At 43.6% G+C, this 26,736-nt stretch overlaps 12 non-coding genes across 12 annotated transcripts; all 12 read left to right on the forward strand.

Moving 5' to 3' along the window:
- Positions 1–12,567: 12,567 nt before the first annotated feature.
- Positions 12,568–12,639, forward strand: TRNAG-UCC. Its single transcript has one exon. It is a non-coding gene; the product is annotated as a tRNA-Gly (tRNA).
- Positions 12,640–13,943: 1,304 nt separating this feature from the next.
- Positions 13,944–14,015, forward strand: TRNAG-UCC. Its single transcript has one exon. It is a non-coding gene; the product is annotated as a tRNA-Gly (tRNA).
- A 1,098-nt stretch (positions 14,016–15,113) lies between these two features.
- On the forward strand, positions 15,114–15,185 carry TRNAG-UCC. Its single transcript has one exon. It is a non-coding gene; the product is annotated as a tRNA-Gly (tRNA).
- A 1,069-nt stretch (positions 15,186–16,254) lies between these two features.
- TRNAG-UCC lies at positions 16,255–16,326 on the forward strand. The gene has a single exon. It is a non-coding gene; the product is annotated as a tRNA-Gly (tRNA).
- A 1,098-nt stretch (positions 16,327–17,424) lies between these two features.
- Positions 17,425–17,496, forward strand: TRNAG-UCC. Its single transcript has one exon. It is a non-coding gene; the product is annotated as a tRNA-Gly (tRNA).
- A 1,085-nt stretch (positions 17,497–18,581) lies between these two features.
- Positions 18,582–18,653, forward strand: TRNAG-UCC. Its single transcript has one exon. It is a non-coding gene; the product is annotated as a tRNA-Gly (tRNA).
- Positions 18,654–19,751: 1,098 nt separating this feature from the next.
- On the forward strand, positions 19,752–19,823 carry TRNAG-UCC. The gene has a single exon. It is a non-coding gene; the product is annotated as a tRNA-Gly (tRNA).
- Positions 19,824–20,917: 1,094 nt separating this feature from the next.
- TRNAG-UCC lies at positions 20,918–20,989 on the forward strand. Its single transcript has one exon. It is a non-coding gene; the product is annotated as a tRNA-Gly (tRNA).
- A 1,098-nt stretch (positions 20,990–22,087) lies between these two features.
- Positions 22,088–22,159, forward strand: TRNAG-UCC. The gene has a single exon. It is a non-coding gene; the product is annotated as a tRNA-Gly (tRNA).
- Positions 22,160–23,258: 1,099 nt separating this feature from the next.
- Positions 23,259–23,330, forward strand: TRNAG-UCC. Its single transcript has one exon. It is a non-coding gene; the product is annotated as a tRNA-Gly (tRNA).
- A 1,094-nt stretch (positions 23,331–24,424) lies between these two features.
- On the forward strand, positions 24,425–24,496 carry TRNAG-UCC. Its single transcript has one exon. It is a non-coding gene; the product is annotated as a tRNA-Gly (tRNA).
- Positions 24,497–25,594: 1,098 nt separating this feature from the next.
- On the forward strand, positions 25,595–25,666 carry TRNAG-UCC. Its single transcript has one exon. It is a non-coding gene; the product is annotated as a tRNA-Gly (tRNA).
- Positions 25,667–26,736: the final 1,070 nt, after the last annotated feature.

Genomic DNA, 26,736 nt, shown 5'->3' on the forward strand with positions numbered 1-26,736 from the left:
TCCGGTCATAACATGGTCCATCACATGATCCATCACCATGGTAAAAGATCATGTGATGGACCATATGATGACCGGAGTGACGTCACCACAGGTATTATTTTATACAATATACACAACACCGATCCCAAACCCGAACTTCTGTGAAGAAGTTCGGGTTTGGGTACCAAACATGCCGATTTTTCTCACGCGCGTGCAAAACACATTACAATGTTTTGCACTCACGCGGAAAAATTCCGCATTTTCTCGCAACGCACCCACTTCTTATCCGGGCAAAAAACATGACGCCCGTGTGAAATAGGCCTAACACTTTGAACAGACACCAATTCTGTACATTAAATTAGAGATGAGCGAATTGAAACTGATGAAGTGGAATTCGATCCGAATTTCAGGAATTATTTGATTCGCACCGAATCCGAATTTCCTTGCGATTCATGGTAATGAATTGCATTTTTTTTCCTAAAATGTCTGCTGCACGTGTGAGGACATGGAGAAAGGAACTCTGGGAAGGCGGGATCACCGATAATGCCATGCATGCCATGCAGGGTCCCCCTACTGTTAGATATCTAAGTATCCCCCCCCCAGTCTCTCCAGAGCTCAGTGACAGGCCAGCATTAGGACGTTCTGTGTGGGGGGAGAAAACATAGCCCCGCCCCCAGCCTTTGCCTGTGCAATGAGCAGGACACTGGGTCAGTGGGCATGCCGTGCAGTGGGTCAGTATATATGTATATAAGTTTGTGACGCCAGTTGCAGCTTGCGCAGGTACTATAGCAGGGCCCTTTAAGATGCAATAACTCACGTACCAGGTGAGGAATGCCAGAGGGGGATATTGTCTCTGTATAGTGTCAACGGGGTGTCTCCTACCTGTACGGCTGGACTCCTGTATCCTGGCTCACATACAACAAATTTGAGTGCTGTTAATAGGAGTAAAGGAGGAATGATGGGATTCCACACAGAGAATAGGGTCCAACTTGTCTTTACTTGATGTTATGATATGCAGCTCTTGATACATACAAGTATACAGCTTTAGTCTAGGATCCCAGCAGGTTTTGTCAATATGTGGCAGGAATTTATATCTATTCTGCATCTGGTACATACGCCTATTGATCTGGCAGGTATCTATCTTCTGCTCTGTCTGTGGTCTGCTTAGTTTGGGTCTGACTAGCTGAAGAGGTACTTATCTTCTCTTTATCTTTGGGATCTTTACTTACAGGACTGCTCGCAGGGTATGATGGTTTCTTCCTGGAGATCTGATAGTTCTGTAGATGGCTGCTTTCTTGGTCACCAGCTGAGGTGAGGGACTCAGGCTGGGAAGGTTGATCTGGGGCCTCATCCGAGGCTTTGTTCCTTGGTTGGGGTCCCTGTTTCTGGGAGCTCCTACTAACACAGCCTACCCCAACAGGGGGTGGCTGGCACACTGACTAGAACTTTCCTTCCTCCCTCTGGAGTAGGGTGTGGGAACATTCCACTCCTCCTCAGATAGGGGGGAGCTAGCCTGGAATGGTATATTCCAGTCTAGGTCTGTTAACTAGCTATGGTCTGCCTACATATTGCTGCCACCTGCTGGTGTACATTGAGATTACAGCAAATACATATAAACAGTCCCAGTAAATCCATATAATACAAATGCAATGTCAGATTACACAGGACGTTAACACATTTACACTTTAACATCATATAGCAGGGTTGCAGAGTTTTAGTGACATACTCTGGGATGTTACACCTGCACTTGTTCCAGGCTGCAATGCCCAAACATCAGACTGAGTGACTGCGCCTTCTGCTGCATCTGACCCACAGGCTTTGACCTCAACTGCCGGACTGCTGGAGCTCCCAGGACCCTCCTATTAAAGTACCTGGGAAGTCCATCTAGTAAGAAGCATGCAGCAGTGTCTGTGGAGGGGGTGCAGGGCTGCTGGGGTCATACTCTCATTGTAGCAGCCTTGCACTGCCCTCAAGTACTTGTGACGTGGCCGTGCTGTGTTCAATTACCACATGGCTGTCTGGGTCATAGAGGGCTCTAGGTAAACTAATAAAGACAACTTTGTTTAGGTGGTCTGCATTGTTAATGGTGTGGGGGGGGGGGGGGGCGTTGCAGTATAGATTGAGAACCTGAGTCCAAATTAGCAGTGTTTGTTTGTTTTTTTCAGTACTTAAGGGGAGCAGACCAGGACTGCTAATAAAGGAATCTGTAATCTGTAAAGCTATGTCACACATTGTGGTCGTATCACAGCCAGATCCCCATTAACAGTGTCCTCCACAGGTCCCTCCATAACAATGTGACATCCACAGGTCCCCCATAACAGTGTGTCATCTACAGGTCCCCCATAACAGTGTGACATATCCACAGGTCCCCCATAACAGTGTGACATCCACAGGTCCCCCATAACATTGTGACATCCACAGGTCCCCCATAACAGTGTGTCACCCACACGTTCCCCATAACAGTGTGACAACCACAGATCCTTCATAACAGTGTGACATCCACAGATCCTCCATAACAATGTGACATCCACAGGTCCCCCATAACAGTGTGACATCCAGAGGCCCCCATAACAGTGTGACATCCACAGGTCCCCCATAACAGTGTGACATCCACAGGTCCCCCATAACAGTGTGACATCTACAGGTCCCCCATAACAGTGTGACATCTACAGATCCACCATAACAGTGTGACATCCACAGATCCCCCATAACAGTGTGTCATCCACAGATCCCCCATAACAGTGTGTCACCCACACATTCCCCATAACAGTGTGACATCCACAGGTCCCCCATAACAGTGTGAGATCCACAGGTCCCCATAACAGTGTGACATCCACAGGTCCCCCATAACAGTATGACATTCACAGGTCCCCCATAACAGTGTGTCACTCACACGTTCCCCATAACAGTGTGACATCCACAGGTCCCCCATAACAGTGTGTCATCCACAGGTCCCCCATAACAGTGTGTCATCCACACATTCCCCATGACAGTGTGACATCCACAGGTCCCCCATAACAGTGTGACATCCACAGGTCCCCATAACAGTGTGACATCCACAGGTCCCCATAACAGTGTGACATCCACAGGTCCCCCATAACAGTATGACATTCACAGGTCCCCCATAACAGTGTGTCACTCACACATTCCCCATAACAGTGTGACATCCACAGGTCCCCCATAACAGTGTGTCATCCACAGGTCCCCCATAACAGTGTGTCATCCACACATTCCCCATGACAGTGTGACATCCACAGGTCCCCCCATAACAGTGTGTCTGCCATTTTCTAGTGTACTTAGTGCAGGGAGAGACGTCAGCAGGCGCTAGGGACAATGCTAGGAAAGAGACTTCATTGTGCTAAAAAGATTATTCAAGGTGTAGAGAAAGGATACGGAGGAATCATTCCACAGCATTTATGTAGAACAGGGTTCAGTAGGGGAGGTTACATCCTGGGTAATAGGAACAATCCTATTACACCTTGCTGCACTGACTGGGGATCCAAATTGCCATTATACTGCTCTGTAATTCCAGCAAACCGTTTTTGTTATTAGGGTGCAAGTACTGTTTGATACAGCCATTAACAGGGTTTATTACTAGGAAATATTTCTACGTTTTATTTACCCTTGTGCGGTGCAGTTATATGTTCTAAAGCCCTTTTTGCCATGTATTAGTGGGAAAAGAAAAATATTTTTGCCATTCAGCATTGCAGTTATATGTTGAAAAGCCTTTTGTGGCGTGTATAAGTGGAAAAAAATAAGGGCCTATTTGCCGTTCAACGGTGCAGTTATATGTTGTGAAGCCCTTTTTGCTTATTAGCTAAGCCATTGTGTGGTGAAGTGAGAAAATTACAGACTTTTCTGGAGTGTTTTAATTTCCTTTTTATTTATTTATTTGATCTACTACTCTGTGGGTCACTATGCGGTCTCCTCATGCTGCTGCCACCTCCACACTATGCCACCTTGCCACTCTGTGGTATCTTGATGCTGTTGCCGCCACCTCTACACTGTCATTGTGCCACTCTGTGGTCTCCTGATGCTGCTTTCACCTCACCACTATGTCATTGTGCCACTCTGTGGTCTCCTCATGCTGTTCCCACCCTCCCCACTTCATGACTAGGCCACTATTTTGCCTTTCAGCCTGGCTGACATCACCATAGGCGTGTGCAGCCTTTTGCATTAGGGTGTGCACCCTAAAGTTCAAACACACACGCCCCGGGCACGTGTGTATGTATTTACAGTTGCAAGAAAAAGTATGTGAACCCTTTGGAATGATTTGGATTTCTGCACAAATTGGTCATAAAATGTAATCTGATCTTCATCTAAGTCACAACAATAGACAATCACAGTGTGCTTAAACTAATAGCACACAAAGAACTAAATGTTACCATGTTTTTATTGAACACACCATGTAAACATTCACAGTGCAGGTGGAAAAAGTATGTGAACCCTGGGATTTAATAACTGGTTGAACCTCCTTTGGCAGCAATAACTTCAACCAAACGTTTCCTGTAGTTGCAGATCAGACGTGCGCAACGGTCAGGAGTAATTTTTGACCATTCCTTTTTACAGAACTGTTTCAGTTCAGCAATATTCTTGGGATCTCTGGTGTGAATCGCTTTCTTGAGGTCATGCCACAGCATCTCAATCGGGTTGAGGTCAGGACTCTGACTGGGCCACTCCAGAAGGCGTATTTTCTTCTGTTTAAGCCATTCTGTTGTTGATTTACTTCTATGCTTTGGGTCGTTGTCCTGTTGCAACACTCATCTTCTGTTGAGCTTCAGCTGGTGGACAGATGGCCTTAAGTTCTCCTGAAAAATGTCTTGATAAACTTGGGAATTAATTTTTCCTTCGATGATACTAATCCGTCCAGGTCCTGACGCAGCAAAGCAGCCCCAAACCATGATGCCCCACCACCATACTTCACAGTTGGGATGAGGTTTTTGTTGGTGTGCTGTGCCTCTTTTTCTACACACATAGTGTTGTGTGTTTCTTCCAAACAACTCAACTTTGGTTTCATCTGTCCACAGAATATTTTGCCAGTACTGCTGTGGAACATCCAGGTGCTCTTGTGCAAACTGTAAACGTGCAGCAATGTTTTTTTTGGACAGCAGTGGCTTCCTCTGTGGTATCCTCCCATGAAATCCATTCTTGTTTAGTGTTTTACGTATTGTAGATTCGCTAACAGGGATGTTAGCATATGCCAGAGACTTTTGTAAGTCTTTAGCTGACACTCAGGATTCTTCTTCACCTCATTGAGCAGTCTGCGCTGTGCTCTTGCAGTAATCTTTACAGGACGGCCACTCCTAGGGAGAGTAGCAGCAGTGCTGAACTGTCTCCATTTATAGACCATTTGTCTTACCGTGGACTGATGAACAGACCGTCCTCTGCTTGCTTCCGCGGATCTTCCCCTCTTTTCAGTCCCTTCTCAGTGCGCAGGCGCACTGTTATGGGGGATCTGTGGATGTCACACTGTTATGGGGATCTGTGGATGACACTGTTATGGGGGATCTGTGGATGACACACTGTTATGGGGGATCTGTGGATGACACACTGTTATGGGGGATCTGTGGATGACACTGTTATGGGGGATCTGTGGATGACACACTGTTATGGGGGATCTGTGGATGACATACTGTTATGGGAGATCTGTGGATGACATATGACTGAGCAGGGCTATCAGGGGACAGTATACAGGTTTTTTTTTTATAACTGAGGGGTATCAGGGTAAATTATACAGGGGGTACTATAACTAAGGGGTATCAAGGACATTATACAGGGGTAATATAAGTTATATTACCCCTGTATAATGTCCCCTGATAGCCCTCCTCAGTTATGTTACCCCTATATAATAATGTCCCCTGATACCCCTTAGTTATATTACCCCTGTATAATAGTGTACACTGATGCCCTTTAGTTATATCACCCCGCCCTGTATAATTTAACCTGATACCCCTCAGTTATATTATATAACTGAGGGGTATCGGGGTACATTGTACAGGGGTAATATAACTGAGGAGGGCTATCAGGGGACATTATACAGGGGGTAATATAACTGAGCGGTATAAGGGTAAATTATACAGGGGGTAATATAACCAAGGGGTTCAGGGTACATTATACAGGGGTAATATAACTGAGGAGGGCTATCAAGGACATTATACAGGGGTAATATAAGTTATATTACCCCTGTATAATGCCCCTTGATAGCCCTCCTCAGTTATATTACCCCTGTATAATAATGTCCCCTGATACTCCTTAGTTTTATTACCCTGTATAATAATGTACCCTGATATCCCTAGTTATATTACCCCCTGTATAATTTACCCTGATGCCCCTCAGATATGTTATATAACTGAGGGGTATCAGAGTAATACAGGGGACAACAGAGGAGGCATAGCACTGTGGGACAGGGGGGGTACAATGGTACATACTTCTTTTTTTATATTCTCTCACCTCACCAGCTAGCAGGCGCGCGAGGCACACAGATGCAGCGTGACGTCAACTCAGCCTGCACCGCACAGCACGCACCGTACGGCTCCCTCTCTGCCTCCGCTGGGTCCAGGACTCCGTCACCCTATGTCAATACTAGCTGCCGCCAGCCGGCAACCCACAGCCAGGTATTGTAAATTAATTTACAATGCGGCGGCAGCCAGCATAACAGACAGGGGAATCAGCGGGGGGCAGTGAGCACGGAGGTGACGAACCTATTAGGGTGTGCCCAGGCACACCCGGTACACCCCGTGCGCACGCCTATGGACATCATCATTTATTTGACCTTTCTTCTGATCTGTCCGAAGGAAGGAAAAATGAGACGCACAACGGGTCCTGTCTGTGTAGCAGCTGTAAGGTCTGTATGGTCCCATCGGAATTGGCTTATTATTTGGTGGCCAAAAGCAGGAGTGGGTACAAAACACAGAAGACATGAAAATATTCCATTCACGTGTCATCTCTGTTTTTGATCCACTTCTGTTTTTTTTGGGCATTAGCAATACTGATGGATTACTGACCAAATGCTGACCGAGTGAAGGCGGATGCTCAACAGACAGGATCCGTTTTTTGTGGGTTATTGTTCTGACGGATCAGAGGAAGGGAAAAATAATCAGTGACGTCAACACAGACTTACTGCTGACACCCTCTCCACTCTGTCGGGGGTTCTACTTGTATAAGCGTTTAATAGAACAGGTTCTGTAGACATCTATGTGGAATCAGCTGACGACGGTGTAAAAGGAGTGCGCTTCTTCTTGGTGCTAACATCGACTTGTAAGGCTGAGTTCACACTTGAGTTATTTGGTCAGTTTTTGCCCCGTGACTGCCCAAAGAAGTGAAGTGTGCAGTGATTCTACGGGAGACGCCTGTCATCTGCATGTCATACGGACTCACAGTATTATTTCACTACCACAGCAGACTCCCTATGTGTGTTACTGCAAGACACAGTGTTCTACACCACTATAAAGGCTCTCTTCCGCCCGGAAATAGCCTATTTTAATGCGATTCACCGCAAATAAATTCGGATCGAAGCAAATCTTTTCGGAAAATTCGGAGAACTGTCCGAATTGAATTTTTTAGAAATTCGCTCATCTCTACATTCAATATTCTAATCCAAAAAATTTAGGCTGAAATAATACCAGGTGTAGGCACTTATTGAGCCTCTGATGTCATCATATCACTGAGTAAACATCCACATTTCCTCTCAGGTTTCCCATGCCCATGTACATACTGTACATCACAGGAGTGGGAGCCATTTCTGGAGCAGATAAGGTGGATGCCATCCATTTATTTGAAATGTTTATCTTTTGGGGAAAGCTATATACATGATGAGTAAGTAGGGATGAGAAAACCTGGACTGCCACGTTCGGGACCGTACCGGACATTTGGGCGTCCTTGTACCGAACCCAAACCCGGATTTTGGCTCCAAAGTCTGTGTCCGGGTTTGTTGTTTGTACTTTAAATAAAGCTTGTTGAAAGGTTGCAGTGCAGCCAATCAACAAGAAATTAAGCTGTGGGCACTTGGAAGCCTTCACAGTCATGCCTAGTATTGGCATGACTGTGATTGGCCGCCACACCTTTCTGCTCTGTTTAGTGTAGGGGCAGGACGCTGCTGCAGGCAGGGAGAGGGTTTGGGTTTTATTTGTTTTAAAAAGTGTGCTGTGACCTGTAGGCATTATTGAGGGGTGCAATACAGCCCCTCTACACCAGTGAGACAGAAATACCAGACTTAATCCTGCTGTTCAGTCTGAGGGTGGTCTGTTAGCATTTTTTCAGTGCTATCCTACTCCTTTGCACCAGTGACAGGGAGCTATAATAGTTTATCAGTCTGCTAATTGTGTTGGCGTGACCTACCTATTTTTTTGGTAAAAACATTTACTTGTCACTGTCAAAGGGAAACATAATAGTTTTTTAGCCAGTTAATAGTTTTTTAGCCAGGTCGGTGAAAGTGAGACCTACCTATATTTTCGGTTGAAAAAACACTGTACTTGCCAGCGTCAAAGGGATATATAGCAGTTATTCAGCCGGGTAATAGTGTTGAGCACGAATAGCGAATTTTTATCTCGAATATCACTACTTTGAGAATTTGTGAATATTTCAAATATAGTGCTATATATTCGTAATAGCGAATATTCGTCATTTTTTCTAAATTTTTTTTCAATCTGTACAGTTGCTCCACTTTGACATTCTCCTCTCCGACAAGCGTCCCGGTCACCATGGGAACGCCTGGGGGTTATGCAGAAGTGGAAGAACTGTACAGATTGGAAAAAATAAAAAAGACGAATATTCTAAAAAAATAATATATTTGATATAGTGCTATATATTTGTTTTTTTTAGAATATTCGTCATTTTTTTCAATTCTAAGTCATGAATCATGACTTCAGATTGAAAAAAATTACAAATATTCCAAAAAATGAAAATAGTACTATTTTAGCTAGATAGCTCTATATACTCGGTTTTTATAATATTTGCTATATTGTGTTTAAAAAGATTAGCAATATTGTAAAAAATTAATATATATAGCAATATAGCGCAGGACACTGATCCATCCCTACTTGTAGCTCGTGGGCAAATATGTAGAATATGCTATTTTATACATATTCGTCCAAAAGCTAAAACTCTTACAGGCTGAAAAATTACACATCCTAGATCTGAATGAAATAAATATTCTTCTGAAATACTTTGTTCTTTACATAGTTGAATGTGCTGACAACAAAATCACACAAAAATATAAAAATGGAAATCAAATTTTTCAACCCATGGAGGTCTGGATTTGGAGTCACACTCAAAATTAAAGTGGAAAAACACACTACAGGCTGATTCAACTTTGATGTAATGTCCTTAAAACAAGTCAAAATGAGGCTCAGTAGTGTGTGTGGCCTCCACGTGCCTGTATGACCTCCCTACAACGCCTGTGCATGCTCCTGATGAGGTGGCGGACGGTCTCCTGAGGGATCTCCTCCCAGACCTGGACTAAAGCATCTGCCAACTCCTGGACAGTCTGTGGTGCAACGTGACGTTGGTGGATAGAGCGAGACATGATGTCCCAGATGTGCTCAATTGGATTCAGGTCTGGGGAACGGACGGGCCAGTCCATAGAATCAATGCCTTCGTCTTGCAGGAACTGCTGACACACTCCAGCCACATGAGGTCTAGCATTGTCTTGCATTAGGAGGAACCCAGGGCCAACCGCACCAGCATATGGTCTCACAAGGGGTCTGAGGATCTCATCTCGGTACCTAATGGCAGTCAGGCTACCTCTGGCGAGCACATGGAGGGCTGTGCGGCTCTCCAAAGAAATGCCACCCCACACCATTACTGACCCAATTCCAAACCGGTCATGCTGGAGGATGTTGCAGGCAGCAGAACGTTCTCCACGGCATCTCAAGACTCTGTCACGTCTGTCACATGTGCTCAGTGTGAACCTGATTTCATCTGTAAAGAGCACAGGGCGCCAGTGGCGAATTTGACAATCTTGGTGTTCTCTGGCAAATGCCAAACGTCCTGCACGGTGTTGGGCTGTAAGCACAACCCCCACCTGTGGACGTCGGGCCCTCATATCACCCTCATGGAGTCTGTTTCTGACCGTTTGAGCAGACACATGCACATTTGTGGCCTGCTGGAGGTCATTTTGCAGGGCTCTGGCAGTGCTCCTCCTGTTCCTCCTTGCACAAAGCGGTCCTGCTGCTGGGTTGTTGCCCTCCTACGGCCTCCTCCACGTCTCCTGATGTACTGGCCTGTCTCCTGGTAGCGCCTCCATGCTCTGGACACTACGCTTACAGACACAGCAAACCTTCTTGCCACAGCTCGCATTGATGTGCCATCCTGGATAAGCTGCACTACCTGAGCCACTTGTGTGGGTTGTAGACTCCGTCTCATGCTACCACTAGAGTGAAAGCACCGCCATCATTCAAAAGTGACCAAAACATCAGCCAGGAAGCATAGGAACTGAGAAGTGGTCTGTGGTCACCACCTGAAGAACCACTCCTTTATTGGGGGTGTCTTGTTAATTGCCTATAATTTCCACCTGTTGTCTATCCCATTTGCACAACAGCATGTGAAATTGATTGTCACTCAGTGTTGCTTCCTAAGTGGACAGTTTGATTTCACAAAAGTGTTATTGACTTGGAGTAACATTGTGTTGTTTAAGTGTTCCCTTTGTTTTTTTGAGCAGTGTATATATATATATATACACATACATATATTATGCTATTTCTTTATTATTGTGGAAAGAAGAAAGGATGAAGTATTAAAGGGGTTGTTCTGGGAAATACATATTTTTTTATAGTCTGGATGAGTTAACTTAGTACAAATTTTTCAATATTAAAGGGGTTATCCGAGTTAATAAAAAAAAAAAAAAACCTCTTAAAACCCATCAGGATATACATATAGTTTGGTTAAGCTAAATTTCATCAAGTTAAAACCCATATGTCCGCCTTTTCATGGTTCTGTCATTGCTGTGTTTACATGCTGAAGGACATGCTGAGGGGGCGTGTACCAACAATGCCTGAGCCCTGCCTCTTGAATATTTCTGGGCGTGAACAATCTGACCTTTCCCGCCCCCTGCTCTGCACTTTGCATTTAAAAAAACACACACACGATCATCTCCTAGCTCACACTGGCAGAAGATCTTCCTGTCACATTGCAGCTGGAGCTGCCTGCCGGATCCGCCGATCAGTGTGACAACTGACAGCATTTGTAGACGGATCCGGGTGCGGATCCGTCTATAAATGCATTGCAAGAACAGATCCGTCTATCCGCTTGTTGTGCGGATGAACGGATCCGTGTGGAAGTCTTTTTCACAGTTTTCATGGTCTGCTCATGCGCAGACCTGAAGGACGGATCCGTCCTTCAGTTGTTTTGCAATGCCGGATCCGGCAGGTGTAGGAACTGCTCACCGGATCACTATGCTGCAAGTCTGAAAGTAGACTTAGTCCTGCGACCTCTCACCGTGCTGCGCCGGAGCTCCGCCCCATCCCAATTATAGTCAATGGGGACGGAGCGGCAGTCCAGCGGCACGGCCAAATAGCGGCAGGGCGGATCCGACAAGGTGATACGTCCTGCCGCTAGTGTGAAAATACCATTAGCAGAATCTGTATCTAAGCAATATCTATATTATTCAAATATATATTCAATATGGATATTGCTTAGATAAATATATATATTGGTGGTAGATATGGATTATGTATAGCTGAATCAATAAATATGATGGACAATTATTTATTTATTTTTCCCAGGGGGTGTTCAATGTGGAATGTGTTACTAGTGGGGGGGAACAGGGCTGTATGTACGATCCCCAGACGCAGAGGGGAACGGGTACAAACTGGCACCTCAAGCCCATGTGAGTGCAGGAGGGAGAAACATACCCTGCTGCCGCAGAAGAGATCGCCTCGGCTCTGGTACGTACCGCGCATGAGCGATCGAATACCATCCCCGAGGCAGTGTTAGAAGAGCTGGAGAGGGTAGGGAACCAGAGGACAAAAAATAGAATGTAAAGCTTACCACACGTGTGGGTGTTGGTGGTATAGTGGCGAGCATAGCTGCCTTCCAAGCAGTTGACCCAGGTTCAATTCCCGGCCAACGCAGTGCTTTCACTGTTTTATAGCATGTTATCATCATTCCTCAAAAATCCCCATCCTCTTCATCCGTTTACTTAACACTTTGAAAAACTAGCGTGCAGAAGCAATCTGTGAGCCGACTTGTGAGTGTTACTTGTGCATAGCTGCTTTCCAAGCATTTCAAGGCAAAAATATACTACAGCGTCAAAGGAAAACAAGTAGAGACGAGTTATGGGTTTGGTGATATTACTTCCTTCCACAGATTTTGAAACTTAGCAAAACTAGAATGCGAAAGAAAATTATTATAGTTGAGTTTTGGGGCATTGGTGGCATAGTGGAGCACAAAGTTTCCTTTTAAACAATGAAGCAGTGTCCGATGCCCATTCAGCGCACCTCTTTTCTCTGTTTTGGGGATTTGAAAGCTTTTTGTCATTTTTCTCCACAAACCTTCATACTCCTTAAATGTTCATTCTGGATTTAGAAAATGAAGTCTGTCAAAGTCAAAGAAATGGAAGGTCAAAATCAAAGAAATTGAAGCTTGCTGTGGGAGTTGGTGGTATAGTGGTGAGCATAGCTGCCTTCCAAGCAGTTGACTCGGGTTCGATTCCCGACCAACGCAGTCCTTTCACTGTTTTATAGCGTGTTTCTCCACAAACCTTCCTACTCCTTAAATGTTCATTCTGGACTTAGAAAATGAAGTCTGTCAAAGTCAAAGCAATTGAAGGTTCCTGTGGGCGTTGATGGTATAGTGGCAAGCATAGCTGCTTCCCAAGCAGTTGACCCGGGTTCGATTCCCGGCCAATCGCATAGGTTTTCTTAATTTGTGTGTTGCTAAGTGTCATCCTTGTGTGTTCAGTTCATACAGCTGCTATAAAGCTACAACTCCAGCCATGCTCGGCTCTTTTTGAAAATCCCATAGAAGTGAAATAAGAATTTTGTGAGTTGTAGTTCCAGAGACAGGGTCGGAGGTTGATGATCCCTAATGGAGAATTTCTTAAGTTGTCATATCAGAACAACTGCCATAGGTTAATGGTTTCTGAGTGTCATCCTTGTGTGTTCAGTTCAAAAATACCCATGCCCCAGAGCTCATTGATCTTTGTCACTCCAGCTGCTATAAAGCTACAACTCCAGCCATGCTCGGCTCTTTTTGTAAATCCCATAGAAGTGAAATGAGAATTTTGTGAGTTGTAGTTCCAGAAACAGGGTCGGAGGTTGATGATCCCTAATGGAGAATTTCTTAAGTTGTCATATCAGAACAACTGCCATAGGTTAATGGTTTCTGAGTACACGTTAGGCTAAAATCGATCAGAATGGAGGATTCAACCAAAAAGTTTGTTAGTCGGGAGAAATTTAACAAGGAGCGATCCTTTTAGCCAACCGACGACAGACCGCTATTTTCAGAAAACAAGTCGGCCATGCTGAATATTTGCACCCGATAGTCACCAGATGATTGTTTGTCCAAGCATCAACCGATGTGTATGACCACCTTAAGACTTGGAAAAAATATTTCATAGAAAAACTAGCTGAGTTGTGTATGTTGGAGGTATCGTGGTGAGCCAAGCTGTCTTATAAAAGCACTGGAGCCGAGTTTGACTTCCGGCAAATGCATCTCTTCCCGACTTTTAAAGGATTTTGAGATTTTACTGTATAATGGTGGTATAATGGTGAGCATAGCCAGCTTCCTGGGGTTTTAAGGCTTAGAAAAAGCTAGTTTGTCAAAAGAAGAGAAGTAGAACTGCGTTTTGGTCATTGTTGTTGTAGTGGTGAGCATAGTTGCTTCCCAAGCAGTGGATCCAGTTGTGATTCCTTGCTAAGGCATAGCTCCTTGCCTTTGGTGGATTTCTAAGCTTTGTCCTAATCTTATTAAAACCTAGATAAACTAGAAAGACAAAAAATAGAATGTAAAGCTTACCAGAAGTGTGGGCGTTGGTGGTATAGTGGTGAGCATAGCTGCCTTCCAAGCAGTTGACCTGGGTTCGATTCCCGGCCAACGCAGTCCTTTCACTGTTTTATAGCGTGTTTCTCCACAAACCTTCCTACTCCTTAAATGTTCATTCTGGACTTAGAAAATGAAGTCTGTCAAAGTCAAAGAAATTGAAGGTTGCTGTGGGCGTTGGTGGTATAGTGGCGAGCATAGCTGCTTCCCAAGCAGATGACCCCTGTTCGATTCCCGGCCAACGCATAGGTTTTCTTAATTTGTGTGTTGCTAAGTGTCATCCTTGTGTGTTCAGTTCAAAAATACCCATGCCCCAGAGCTCATTGATCTTTGTCACTCCAGCTGCTATAAAGCTACAACTCCAGCCATGCTCGGCTCTTTTTGTAAATCCCATAGAAGTGAAATGAGAATTTTGTGAGTTGTAGTTCCAGAAACAGGGTCGGAGGTTGATGATCCCTAATGGAGAATTTCTTAAGTTGTCATATCAGAACAACTGCCATAGGTTAATGGTTTCTGAGTACACGTTAGGCTAAAATCTATCAGAATGGAGGATTCAACCAAAAAGTTTGTTAGTCGGGAGAAATTTAACAAGGAGCGATCCTTTTAGCCAACCGACGACAGACCGCTATTTTCAGAAAACAAGTCGGCCATGCTGAATATTTGCACGGGATAGTCACCAGATGATTGTTTGTCCAAGCATCAACCGATGTGTATGACCACCTTAAGACTTGGAAAAAATATTTCATAGAAAAACTAGCTGAGTTGTGTATGTTGGAGGTATCGTGGTGAGCCAAGCTGTCTTATAAAAGCACTGGAGCCGAGTTTGACTTCCGGCAAATGCATCTCTTCCCGACTTTTAAAGGATTTTGAGATTTTACTGTATAATGGTGGTATAATGGTGAGCATAGCCAGCTTCCTGGGGTTTTAAGGCTTAGAAAAAGCTAGTTTGTCAAAAGAAGAGAAGTAGAACTGCGTTTTGGTCATTGTTGTTGTAGTGGGGAGCATAGCTGCTTCCCAAGCAGTGGATCCAGGTGTGATTCCTTGCTAAGGCATAGCTCCTTGCCTTTGGTGGATTTCTAAGCTTTGTCCTAATCTTATTAAAACCTAGATAAACTAGAAAGACAAAAAATAGAATGTAAAGCTTACCACAAGTGTGGGTGTTGGTGGTATAGTGGTGAGCATAGCTGCCTTCCAAGCAGTTGATCCGGGTTCGATTCCCGGCCAACGCAGTCCTTTCACTGTTTTTTAGAGTGTTTCTCCACAAACCTTCCTACTCCTTAAATGTTCATTCTGGACTTAGAAAATGAAGTCTGTCAAAGACATTGAATGTTGCTGTGGGCGTTGGTGGTATAGTGGCGAGCATAGCTGCTTCCCAAGCAGTTGACCTGGTTTTGATTCCCGGCCAACGCATAGGTTTTCTTAATTTGTGTGTTCAGTTCAAAAATACCCATGCCCCAGAGCTCATTGATCTTTGTCACTCCAGCTGCTATAAAGCTACAACTCCAGCCATGCTCGGCTCTTTTTGTAAATCCCATAGAAGTGAAATGAGAATTTTGTGAGTTGTAGTTCCAGAAACAGGGTCGGAGGTTGATGATCCCTAATGGAGAATTTCTTAAGTTGATATATCAGAACAACTGCCATAGGTTAATGGTTTCTGAGTACACGTTAGGCTAAAATCGATCAGAATGGAGGATTCAACCAAAAAGTTTGTTAGTCGGGAGAAATTTAACAAGGAGCGATCCTTTTAGCCAACCGACGACAGACCGCTATTTTCAGAAAACAAGTCGGCCATGCTGAATATTTGCACCCGATAGTCACCAGATGATTGTTTGTCCAAGCATCAACCGATGTGTATGACCACCTTAAGACTTGGAAAAAATATTTCATAGAAAAACTAGCTGAGTTGTGTATGTTGGAGGTATCGTGGTGAGCCAAGCTGTCTTATAAAAGCACTGGAGCCGAGTTTGACTTCCGGCAAATGCATCTCTTCCCGACTTTTAAAGGATTTTGAGATTTTACTGTATAATGGTGGTATAATGGTGAGCATAGCCAGCTTCCTGGGGTTTTAAGGCTTAGAAAAAGCTAGTTTGTCAAAAGAAGAGAAGTAGAACTGCGTTTTGGTCATTGTTGTTGTAGTGGTGAGCATAGCTGCTTCCCAAGCAGTGGATCCAGGTGTGATTCCTTGCTAAGGTATAGCTCCTTGCCTTTGGTGGATTTCTAAGCTTTGTCCTAATCTTATTAAAACCTAGATAAACTAGAAAGACAAAAAATAGAATGTAAAGCTTACCACAAGTGTGGGCGTTGGTGGTATAGTGGTGCGCATAGCTGCCTTCCAAGCAGTTGACCTGGGTTCGATTCCCGGCCAACGCAGTCCTTTCACTGTTTTATAGCGTGTTTCTCCACAAACCTTCCTACTCCTTAAATGTTCATTCTGGACTTAGAAAATGAAGTCTGTCAAAGTCAAAGAAATTGAAGGTTGCTGTGGGCGTTGGTGGTATAGTGGCGAGCATAGCTGCTTCCCAAGCAGTTGACCCCTGTTCGATTCCCGGCCAACGCATAGGTTTTCTTAATTTGTGTGTTGCTAAGTGTCATCCTTGTGTGTTCAGTTCAAAAATACCCATGCCCCAGAGCTCATTGATCTTTGTCACTCCAGCTGCTATAAAGCTACAACTTCAGCCATGCTCGGCTCGTTTTGTAAATCCCATAGAAGTGAAATGAGAATTTTGTGAGTTGTAGTTCCAGAAACAGGGTCGGAGGTTGATGATCCCTAATGGAGAATTTCTTAAGTTGTCATATCAGAACAACTGCCATAGGTTAATGGTTTCTGAGTACACGTTAGGCTAAAATCGATCAGAATGGAGGATTCAACCAAAAAGTTTGTTAGTCGGGAGAAATTTAACAAGGACCGATCCTTTAAGCCAACCGACGACAGACCGATATTTTCAGAAAACAAGTCGGCCATGCTGAATATTTGCACCCGATAGTCACCAGATGATTGTTTGTCCAAGCATCAACCGATGTGTATCACCACCTTAAGACTTGGAAAAAATATTTCATAGAAAAACTAGCTGAGTTGTGTATGTTGGAGGTATCGTGGTGAGCCAAGCTGTCTTATAAAAGCACTGGAGCCGAGTTTGACTTCCGGCAAATGCATCTCTTCCCGACTTTTAAAGGATTTTGAGATTTTACTGTATAATGGTGGTATAATGGTGAGCATAGCCAGCTTCCTGGGGTTTTAAGGCTTAGAAAAAGCTAGTTTGTCAAAAGAAGATAAGTAGAACTGCGTTTTGGTCATTGTTGTTGTAGTGGTGAGCATAGCTGCTTCCCAAGCAGTGGATCCAGGTGTGATTCCTTGCTAAGGCATAGCTCCTTGCCTTTGGTGGATTTCTAAGCTTTGTCCTAATCTTATTAAAACCTAGATAAACTAGAAAGACAAAAAATAGAATGTAAAGCTTACCACAAGTGTGGGCGTTGGTGGTATAGTGGTGAGCATAGCTGCCTTCCAAGCAGTTGACCTGGGTTCGATTCCCGGCCAACGCACTGTTTTATAGCGTGTTTCTCCACAAACCTTCCTACTCCTTAAATGTTCATTCGTGACTTAGAAAATGAAGTCTGTCAAAGTCAAAGAAAATGAAGTCTGTCAAAGACATTGAATGTTGCTGTGGGCGTTGGTGGTATAGTGGCGAGCATAGCTGCTTCCCAAGCAGTTGACCTGGTTTTGATTCCCGGCCAACGCATAGGTTTTCTTAATTTGTGTGTTCAGTTCAAAAATACCCATGCCCCAGAGCTCATTGATCTTTGTCACTCCAGCTGCTATAAAGCTACAACTCCAGCCATGCTCGGCTCTTTTTGTAAATCCCATAGAAGTGAAATGAGAATTTTGTGAGTTGTAGTTCAAGAAACAGGGTCGGAGGTTGAAGATCCCTAATGGAGAATTTCTTAAGTTGTCATATCAGAACAACTGCCATAGGTTAATGGTTTCTGAGTACACGTTAGGCTAAAATCGATCAGAATGGAGGATTCAACCAAAAAGTTTGTTACTCGGGAGAAATTTAACAAGGACCGATCCTTTTAGCCAACCGACGACAGACCGCTATTTTCAGAAAACAAGTCGGCCATGCTGAATATTTGCACCCGATAGTCACCAGATGATTGTTTGTCCAAGCATCAACCGATGTGTATGACCACCTTAAGACTTGGAAAAAATATTTCATAGAAAAACTAGCTGAGTTGTGTATGTTGGAGGTATCGTGGTGAGCCAAGCTGTCTTATAAAAGCACTGGAGCCGAGTTTGACTTCCGGCAAATGCATCTCTTCCCGACTTTTAAAGGATTTTGAGATTTTACTGTATAATGGTGGTATAATGGTGAGCATAGCCAGCTTCCTGGGGTTTTAAGGCTTAGAAAAAGCTAGTTTGTAAAAAGAAGTGAAGTAGAACTGCGTTTTGGTCATTGTTGTTGTAGTGGTGAGCATAGCTGCTTCCCAAGCAGTGGATCCAGGTGTGATTCCTTGCTAAAGCATAGCTCCTTGCCTTTGGTGGATTTCTAAGCTTTGTCCTAATCTTATTAAAACCTAGATAAACTAGAAAGACATAAAATAGAATGTAAAGCTTACCACAAGTGTGGGCGTTGGCGGTATAGTGGTGAGCATAGCTGCCTTCCAAGCAGTTGACCCGGGTTCGATTCCCGGCCAACGCAGTCCTTTCACTGTTTTATAGCGGGTTTCTCCACAAACCTTCCAACTCCTTAAATGTTCATTCTGGACTTAGAAAATGAAGTCTGTCAAAGTCAAAGACATTGAATGTTGCTGTGGGCGTTGGTGGTATAGTGGCGAGCATAGCTGCTTCCCAAGCAGTTGACCTGGTTTTGATTCCCGGCCAACGCATAGGTTTTCTTAATTTGTGTGTTGCTAAGTGTCATCCTTGTGTGTTCAGTTCAAAAATACCCATGCCCCAGAGCTCATTGATCTTTGTCACTCCAGCTGCTATAAAGCTACAACTCCAGCCATGCTCGGCTCTTTTTGTAAATCCCATAGAAGTGAAATGAGAATTTTGTGAGTTGTAGTTCCAGAAACAGGGTCGGAGGTTGATGATCCCTAATGGAGAATTTCTTAAGTTGTCATATCAGAACAACTGCCATAGGTTAATGGTTTCTGAGTACACGTTAGGCTAAAATCGATCAGAATGGAGGATTCAACCAAAAAGTTTGTTAGTCGGGAGAAATTTAACAAGGACCGATCCTTTTAGCCAACCGACGACAGACCGCTATTTTCAGAAAACAAGTCGGCCATGCTGAATATTTGCACCCGATAGTCACCAGATGATTGTTTGTCCAAGCATCAACCGATGTGTATGACCACCTTAAGACTTGGAAAAAATATTTCATAGAAAAACTAGCTGAGTTGTGTATGTTGGAGGTATCGTGGTGAGCCAAGCTGTCTTATAAAAGCACTGGAGCCGAGTTTGACTTCCGGCAAATGCATCTCTTCCCGACCTTTAAAGGATTTTGAGATTTTACTGTATAATGGTGGTATAATGGTGAGCATAGCCAGCTTCCTGGGGTTTTAAGGCTTAGAAAAAGCTAGTTTGTCAAAAGAAGAGAAGTAGAACTGCGTTTTGGTCATTGTTGTTGTAGTGGTGAGCATAGCTGCTTCCCAAGCAGTGGATCCAGGTGTGATTCCTTGCTAAGGCATAGCTCCTTGCCTTTGGTGGATTTCTAAGCTTTGTCCTAATCTTATTAAAACCTAGATAAACTAGAAAGACAAAAAATAGAATGTAAAGCTTACCACAAGTGTGGGCGTTGGTGGTATAGTGGTGAGCATAACTGCCTTCCAAGCAGTTGACCTGGGTTCGATTCCCGGCCAACGCAGTCCTTTCACTGTTTTATAGCGTGTTTCTCCACAAACCTTCCTACTCCTTAAATGTTCATTCGTGACTTAGAAAATGAAGTCTGTCAAAGTCAAAGAAAATGAAGTCTGTCAAAGACATTGAATGTTGCTGTGGGCGTTGGTGGTATAGTGGCGAGCATAGCTGCTTCCCAAGCAGTTGACCTGGTTTTGATTCCCGGCCAACGCATAGGTTTTCTTAATTTGTGTGTTCAGTTCAAAAATACCCATGCCCCAGAGCTCATTGATCTTTGTCACTCCAGCTGCTATAAAGCTACAACTCCAGCCATGCTCGGCTCTTTTTGTAAATCCCATAGAAGTGAAATGAGAATTTTGTGAGTTGTAGTTCCAGAAACAGGGTCGGAGGTTGATGATCCCTAATGGAGAATTTCTTAAGTTGTCATATCAGAACAACTGCCATAGGTTAATGGTTTCTGAGTACACGTTAGGCTAAAATCGATCAGAATGGAGGATTCAACCAAAAAGTTTGTTAGTCGGGAGAAATTTAACAAGGAGCGATCCTTTTAGCCAACCGACGACAGACCGCTATTTTCAGAAAACAAGTCGGCCATGCTGAATATTTGCACCCGATAGTCACCAGATGATTGTTTGTCCAAGCATCAACCGATGTGTATGACCACCTTAAGACTTGGAAAAAATATTTCATAGAAAAACTAGCTGAGTTGTGTATGTTCGAGGTATCGTGGTGAGCCAAGCTGTCTTATAAAAGCACTGGAGCCGAGTTTGACTTCCGGCAAATGCATCTCTTCCCGACTTTTAAAGGATTTTGAGATTTTACTGTATAATGGTGGTATAATGGTGAGCATAGCCAGCTTCCTGGGGTTTTAAGGCTTAGAAAAAGCTAGTTTGTAAAAAGAAGAGAAGTAGAACTGCGTTTTGGTCATTGTTGTTGTAGTGGTGAGCATAGCTGCTTCCCAAGCAGTGGATCCAGGTGTGATTCCTTGCTAAAGCATAGCTCCTTGCCTTTGGTGGATTTCTAAGCTTTGTCCTAATCTTATTAAAACCTAGATAAACTAGAAAGACATAAAATAGAATGTAAAGCTTACCACAAGTGTGGGCGTTGGCGGTATAGTGGTGAGCATAGCTGCCTTCCAAGCAGTTGACCCGGGTTCGATTCCCGGCCAACGCAGTCCTTTCACTGTTTTATAGCGGGTTTCTCCACAAACCTTCCTACTCCTTAAATGTTCATTCTGGACTTAGAAAATGAAGTCTGTCAAAGTCAAAGACATTGAATGTTGCTGTGGGCGTTGGTGGTATAGTGGCGAGCATAGCTGCTTCCCAAGCAGTTGACCCGGTTTTGATTCCCGGCCAACGCATAGGTTTTCTTAATTTGTGTGTTGCTAAGTGTCATCCTTGTGTGTTCAGTTCAAAAATACCCATGCCCCAGAGCTCAATGATCTTTGTCACTCCAGCTGCTATAAAGCTACAACTCCAGCCATGCTCGGCTCTTTTTGTAAATCCCATAGAAGTGAAATGAGAATTTTGTGAGTTGTAGTTCCAGAAACAGGGTCGGAGGTTGATGATCCCTAATGGAGAATTTCTTAAGTTGTCATATCAGAACAACTGCCATAGGTTAATGGTTTCTGAGTACACGTTAGGCTAAAATCGATCAGAATGGGGGATTCAACCAAAAAGTTTGTTAGTCGGGAGAAATTTAACAAGGACCGATCCTTTTAGCCAACCGACGACAGACCGCTATTTTCAGAAAACAAGTCGGCCATGCTGAATATTTGCACCCGATAGTCACCAGATGATTGTTTGTCCAAGCATCAACCGATGTGTATGACCACCTTAAGACTTGGAAAAAATATTTCATAGAAAAACTAGCTGAGTTGTGTATGTTGGAGGTATCGTGGTGAGCCAAGCTGTCTTATAAAAGCACTGGAGCCGAGTTTGACTTCCGGCAAATGCATCTCTTCCCGACTTTTAAAGGATTTTGAGATTTTACTGTATAATGGTGGTATAATGGTGAGCATAGCCAGCTTCCTGGGGTTTTAAGGCTTAGAAAAAGCTAGTTTGTCAAAAGAAGAGAAGTAGAACTGCGTTTTGGTCATTGTTGTTGTAGTGGTGAGCATAGCTGCTTCCCAAGCAGTGGATCCAGGTGTGATTCCTTGCTAAGGCATAGCTCCTTGCCTTTGGTGGATTTCTAAGCTTTGTCCTAATCTTATTAAAACCTAGATAAACTAGAAAGACAAAAAATAGAATGTAAAGCTTACCACAAGTGTGGGCGTTGGTGGTATAGTGGTGAGCATAGCTGCCTTCCAAGCAGTTGACCTGGGTTCGATTCCCGGCCAACGCAGTCCTTTCACTGTTTTATAGCGGGTTTCTCCACAAACCTTCCTACTCCTTAAATGTTCATTCTGGACTTAGAAAATGAAGTCTGTCAAAGTCAAAGACATTGAATGTTGCTGTGGGCGTTGGTGGTATAGTGGCGAGCATAGCTGCTTCCCAAGCAGTTGACCTGGTTTTGATTCCCGGCCAACGCATAGGTTTTCTTAATTTGTGTGTTGCTAAGTGTCATCCTTGTGTGTTCAGTTCAAAAATACCCATGCCCCAGAGCTCAATGATCTTTGTCACTCCAGCTGCTATAAAGCTACAACTCCAGCCATGCTCGGCTCTTTTTGTAAATCCCATAGAAGTGAAATGAGAATTTTGTGAGTTGTACTTCCAGAAACAGGGTCGGAGGTTGATGATCCCTAATGGAGAATTTCTTAAGTTGTCATATCAGAACAACTGCCATAGGTTAATGGTTTCTGAGTACACGTTAGGCTAAAATCGATCAGAATGGAGGATTCAACCAAAAAGTTTGTTAGTCGGGAGAAATTTAACAAGGACCGATCCTTTTAGCCAACCGACGACAGACCGCTATTTTCAGAAAACAAGTCGGCCATGCTGAATATTTGCACCCGATAGTCACCAGATGATTGTTTGTCCAAGCATCAACCGATGTGTATGACCACCTTAAGACTTGGAAAAAATATTTCATAGAAAAACTAGCTGAGTTGTGTATGTTGGAGGTATCGTGGTGAGCCAAGCTGTCTTATAAAAGCACTGGAGCCGAGTTTGACTTCCGGCAAATGCATCTCTTCCCGACTTTTTAAAGGATTTTGAGATTTTACTGTATAATGGTGGTATAATGGTGAGCATAGCCAGCTTCCTGGGGTTTTAAGGCTTAGAAAAAGCTAGTTTGTCAAAAGAAGAGAAGTAGAACTGCGTTTTGGTCATTGTTGTTGTAGTGGTAAGCATAGCTGCTTCCCAAGCAGTGGATCCAGGTGTGATTCCTTGCTAAGGCATAGCTCCTTGCCTTTGGTGGATTTCTAAGCTTTGTCCTAATCTTATTAAAACCTAGATAAACTAGAAAGACAAAAAATAGAATGTAAAGCTTACCACAAGTGTGGGCGTTGGTGGTATAGTGGTGAGCATAGCTGCCTTCCAAGCAGTTGACCTGGGTTCGATTCCCGGCCAACGCAGTCCTTTCACTGTTTTATAGCGTGTTTCTCCACAAACCTTCCTACTCCTTAAATGTTCATTCGTGACTTAGAAAATGAAGTCTGTCAAAGTCAAAGAAAATGAAGTCTGTCAAAGACATTGAATGTTGCTGTGGGCGTTGGTGGTATAGTGGCGAGCATAGCTGCTTCCCAAGCAGTTGACCTGGTTTTGATTCCCGGCCAACGCATAGGTTTTCTTAATTTGTGTGTTCAGTTCAAAAATACCCATGCCCCAGAGCTCATTGATCTTTGTCACTCCAGCTGCTATAAAGCTACAACTCCAGCCATGCTCGGCTCTTTTTGTAAATCCCATAGAAGTGAAATGAGAATTTTGTGAGTTGTAGTTCCAGAAACAGGGTCGGAGGTTGATGATCCCTAATGGAGAATTTCTTAAGTTGTCATATCAGAACAACTGCCATAGGTTAATGGTTTCTGAGTACACGTTAGGCTAAAATCGATCAGAATGGAGGATTCAACCAAAAAGTTTGTTAGTCGGGAGAAATTTAACAAGGAGCGATCCTTTTAGCCAACCGACGACAGACCGCTATTTTCCGAAAACAAGTCGGCCATGCTGAATATTTGCACCCGATAGTCACCAGATGATTGTTTGTCCAAGCATCAACCGATGTGTATGACCACCTTAAGACTTGGAAAAAATATTTCATAGAAAAACTAGCTGAGTTGTGTATGTTGGAGGTATCGTGGTGAGCCAAGCTGTCTTATAAAAGCACTGGAGCCGAGTTTGACTTCCGGCAAATGCATCTCTTCCCGACTTTTAAAGGATTTTGAGATTTTACTGTATAATGGTGGTATAATGGTGAGCATAGCCAGCTTCCTGGGGTTTTAAGGCTTAGAAAAAGCTAGTTTGTCAAAAGAAGAGAAGTAGAACTGCGTTTTGGTCATTGTTGTTGTAGTGGTGAGCATAGCTGCTTCCCAAGCAGTGGATCCAGGTGTGATTCCTTGCTAAGGCATAGCTCCTTGCCTTTGGTGGATTTCTAAGCTTTGTCCTAATCTTATTAAAACCTAGATAAACTAGAAAGACAAAAAATAGAATGTAAAGCTTACCACAAGTGTGGGCGTTGGTGGTATAGTGGTGAGCATAGCTGCCTTCCAAGCAGTTGACCTGGGTTCGATTCCCGGCCAACGCAGTCCTTTCACTGTTTTATAGCGTGTTTCTCCACAAACCTTCCTACTCCTTAAATGTTCATTCTGGACTTAGAAAATGAAGTCTGTCAAAGTCAAAGAAATTGAAGGTTGCTGTGGGCGTTGGTGGTATAGTGGCGAGCATAGCTGCTTCCCAAGCAGTTGACCCCTGTTCGATTCACGGCCAACGCATAGGTTTTCTTAATTTGTGTGTTGCTAAGTGTCATCCTTGTGTGTTCAGTTCAAAAATACCCATGCCCCAGAGCTCATTGATCTTTGTCACTCCAGCTGCTATAAAGCTACAACTCCAGACATGCTCGGCTCTTTTTGTAAATCCCATAGAAGTGAAATGAGAATTTTGTGAGTTGTAGTTCCAGAAACAGGGTCGGAGGTTGATGATCCCTAATGGAGAATTTCTTAAGTTGTCATATCAGAACAACTGCCATAGGTTAATGGTTTCTGAGTACACGTTAGGCTAAAATCTATCAGAATGGAGGATTCAACCAAAAAGTTTGTTAGTCGGGAGAAATTTAACAAGGAGCGATCCTTTTAGCCAACCGACGACAGACCGCTATTTTCAGAAAACAAGTCGGCCATGCTGAATATTTGCACCCGATAGTCACCAGATGATTGTTTGTCCAAGCATCAACCGATGTGTATGACCACCTTAAGACTTGGAAAAAATATTTCATAGAAAAACTAGCTGAGTTGTGTATGTTGGAGGTATCGTGGTGAGCCAAGCTGTCTTATAAAAGCACTGGAGCCGAGTTTGACTTCCGGCAAATGCATCTCTTCCCGACTTTTAAAGGATTTTGAGATTTTACTGTATAATGGTGGTATAATGGTTAGCATAGCCAGCTTTCTGGGGTTTTAAGGCTTAGAAAAAGCTAGTTTGTCAAAAGAAGAGAAGTAGAACTGCGTTTTGGTCATTGTTGTTGTAGTGGGGAGCATAGCTGCTTCCCAAGCAGTGGATCCAGGTGTGATTCCTTGCTAAGGCATAGCTCCTTGCCTTTGGTGGATTTCTAAGCTTTGTCCTAATCTTATTAAAACCTAGATAAACTAGAAAGACAAAAAATAGAATGTAAAGCTTACCACAAGTGTGGGTGTTGGTGGTATAGTGGTGAGCATAGCTGCCTTCCAAGCAGTTGACCCGGGTTCGATTCCCGGCCAACGCAGTCCTTTCACTGTTTTTTAGCGTGTTTCTCCACAAACCTTCCTACTCCTTAAATGTTCATTCTGGACTTAGAAAATGAAGACTGTCAAAGTCAAAGACATTGAATGTTGACCCAAGCAGTTGACCCGAGTTGTGTATGTTGGAGGTATCGTGGTGAGCCAAGCTGTTTTATAAAAGCACTGGAGCCGAGTTTGACTTCCGGCAAATGCATCTCTTCCCGACTTTTAAAGGATTTTGAGATTTTACTGTATAATGGTGGTATAATGGTTAGCATAGCCAGCTTCCTGGGGTTTTAAGGCTTAGAAAAAGCTAGTTTGTCAAAAGAAGAGAAGTAGAACTGCGTTTTGGTCATTGTTGTTGTAGTGGTGAGCATAGCTGCTTCCAAAGCAGTGGATCCAGGTGTGATTCCTTGCTAAGGCATAGCTCCTTGCCTTTGGTGGATTTCTAAGCTTTGTCCTAATCTTAATAAAACCTAGATAAACTAGAAAGACAAAAAATAGAATGTAAAGCTTACCACAAGTGTGGGCGTTGGTGGTATAGTGGTGAGCATAGCTGCCTTCCAAGCAGTTGACCCGGGTTCGTTTCACTGTTTTATAGCGTGTTTCTCCACAAACCTTCCTACTCCATAAATTTTCATTCTGGACTTAGAAAATGAAGTCTGTCAAAGTCAAAGACATTGAATGTTGCTGTGGGCGTTGGTGGTATAGTGGCGAGCATAGCTGCTTCCCAAGCAGTTCACCTGGTTTTGATTCCCGGCCAACGCATAGGTTTTCTTAATTTGTGTGTTCATTTCAAAAATGCCCATGCCCCAGAGCTCATTGATCTTTGTCACTCCAGCTGCTATAAAGCTACAACTCCAGCCATGCTCGGCTCTTTTTGTAAATCCCATAGAAGTGAAATGAGAATTTTGTGAGTTGTAGTTCCAGAAACAGGGTCGGAGGTTGATGATCCCTAATGGAGAATTTCTTAAGTTGTCATATCAGAACAACTGCCATAGGTTAATGGTTTCTGAGTACACGTTAGGCTAAAATCGATCAGAATGGAGGATTCAACCAAAAAGTTTGTTAGTCG

Source organism: Bufo bufo, chromosome 4, assembly GCF_905171765.1.
Source record: "Bufo bufo chromosome 4, aBufBuf1.1, whole genome shotgun sequence".
In the NCBI taxonomy this organism is placed as follows: Eukaryota; Metazoa; Chordata; class Amphibia; order Anura; family Bufonidae; genus Bufo; species Bufo bufo.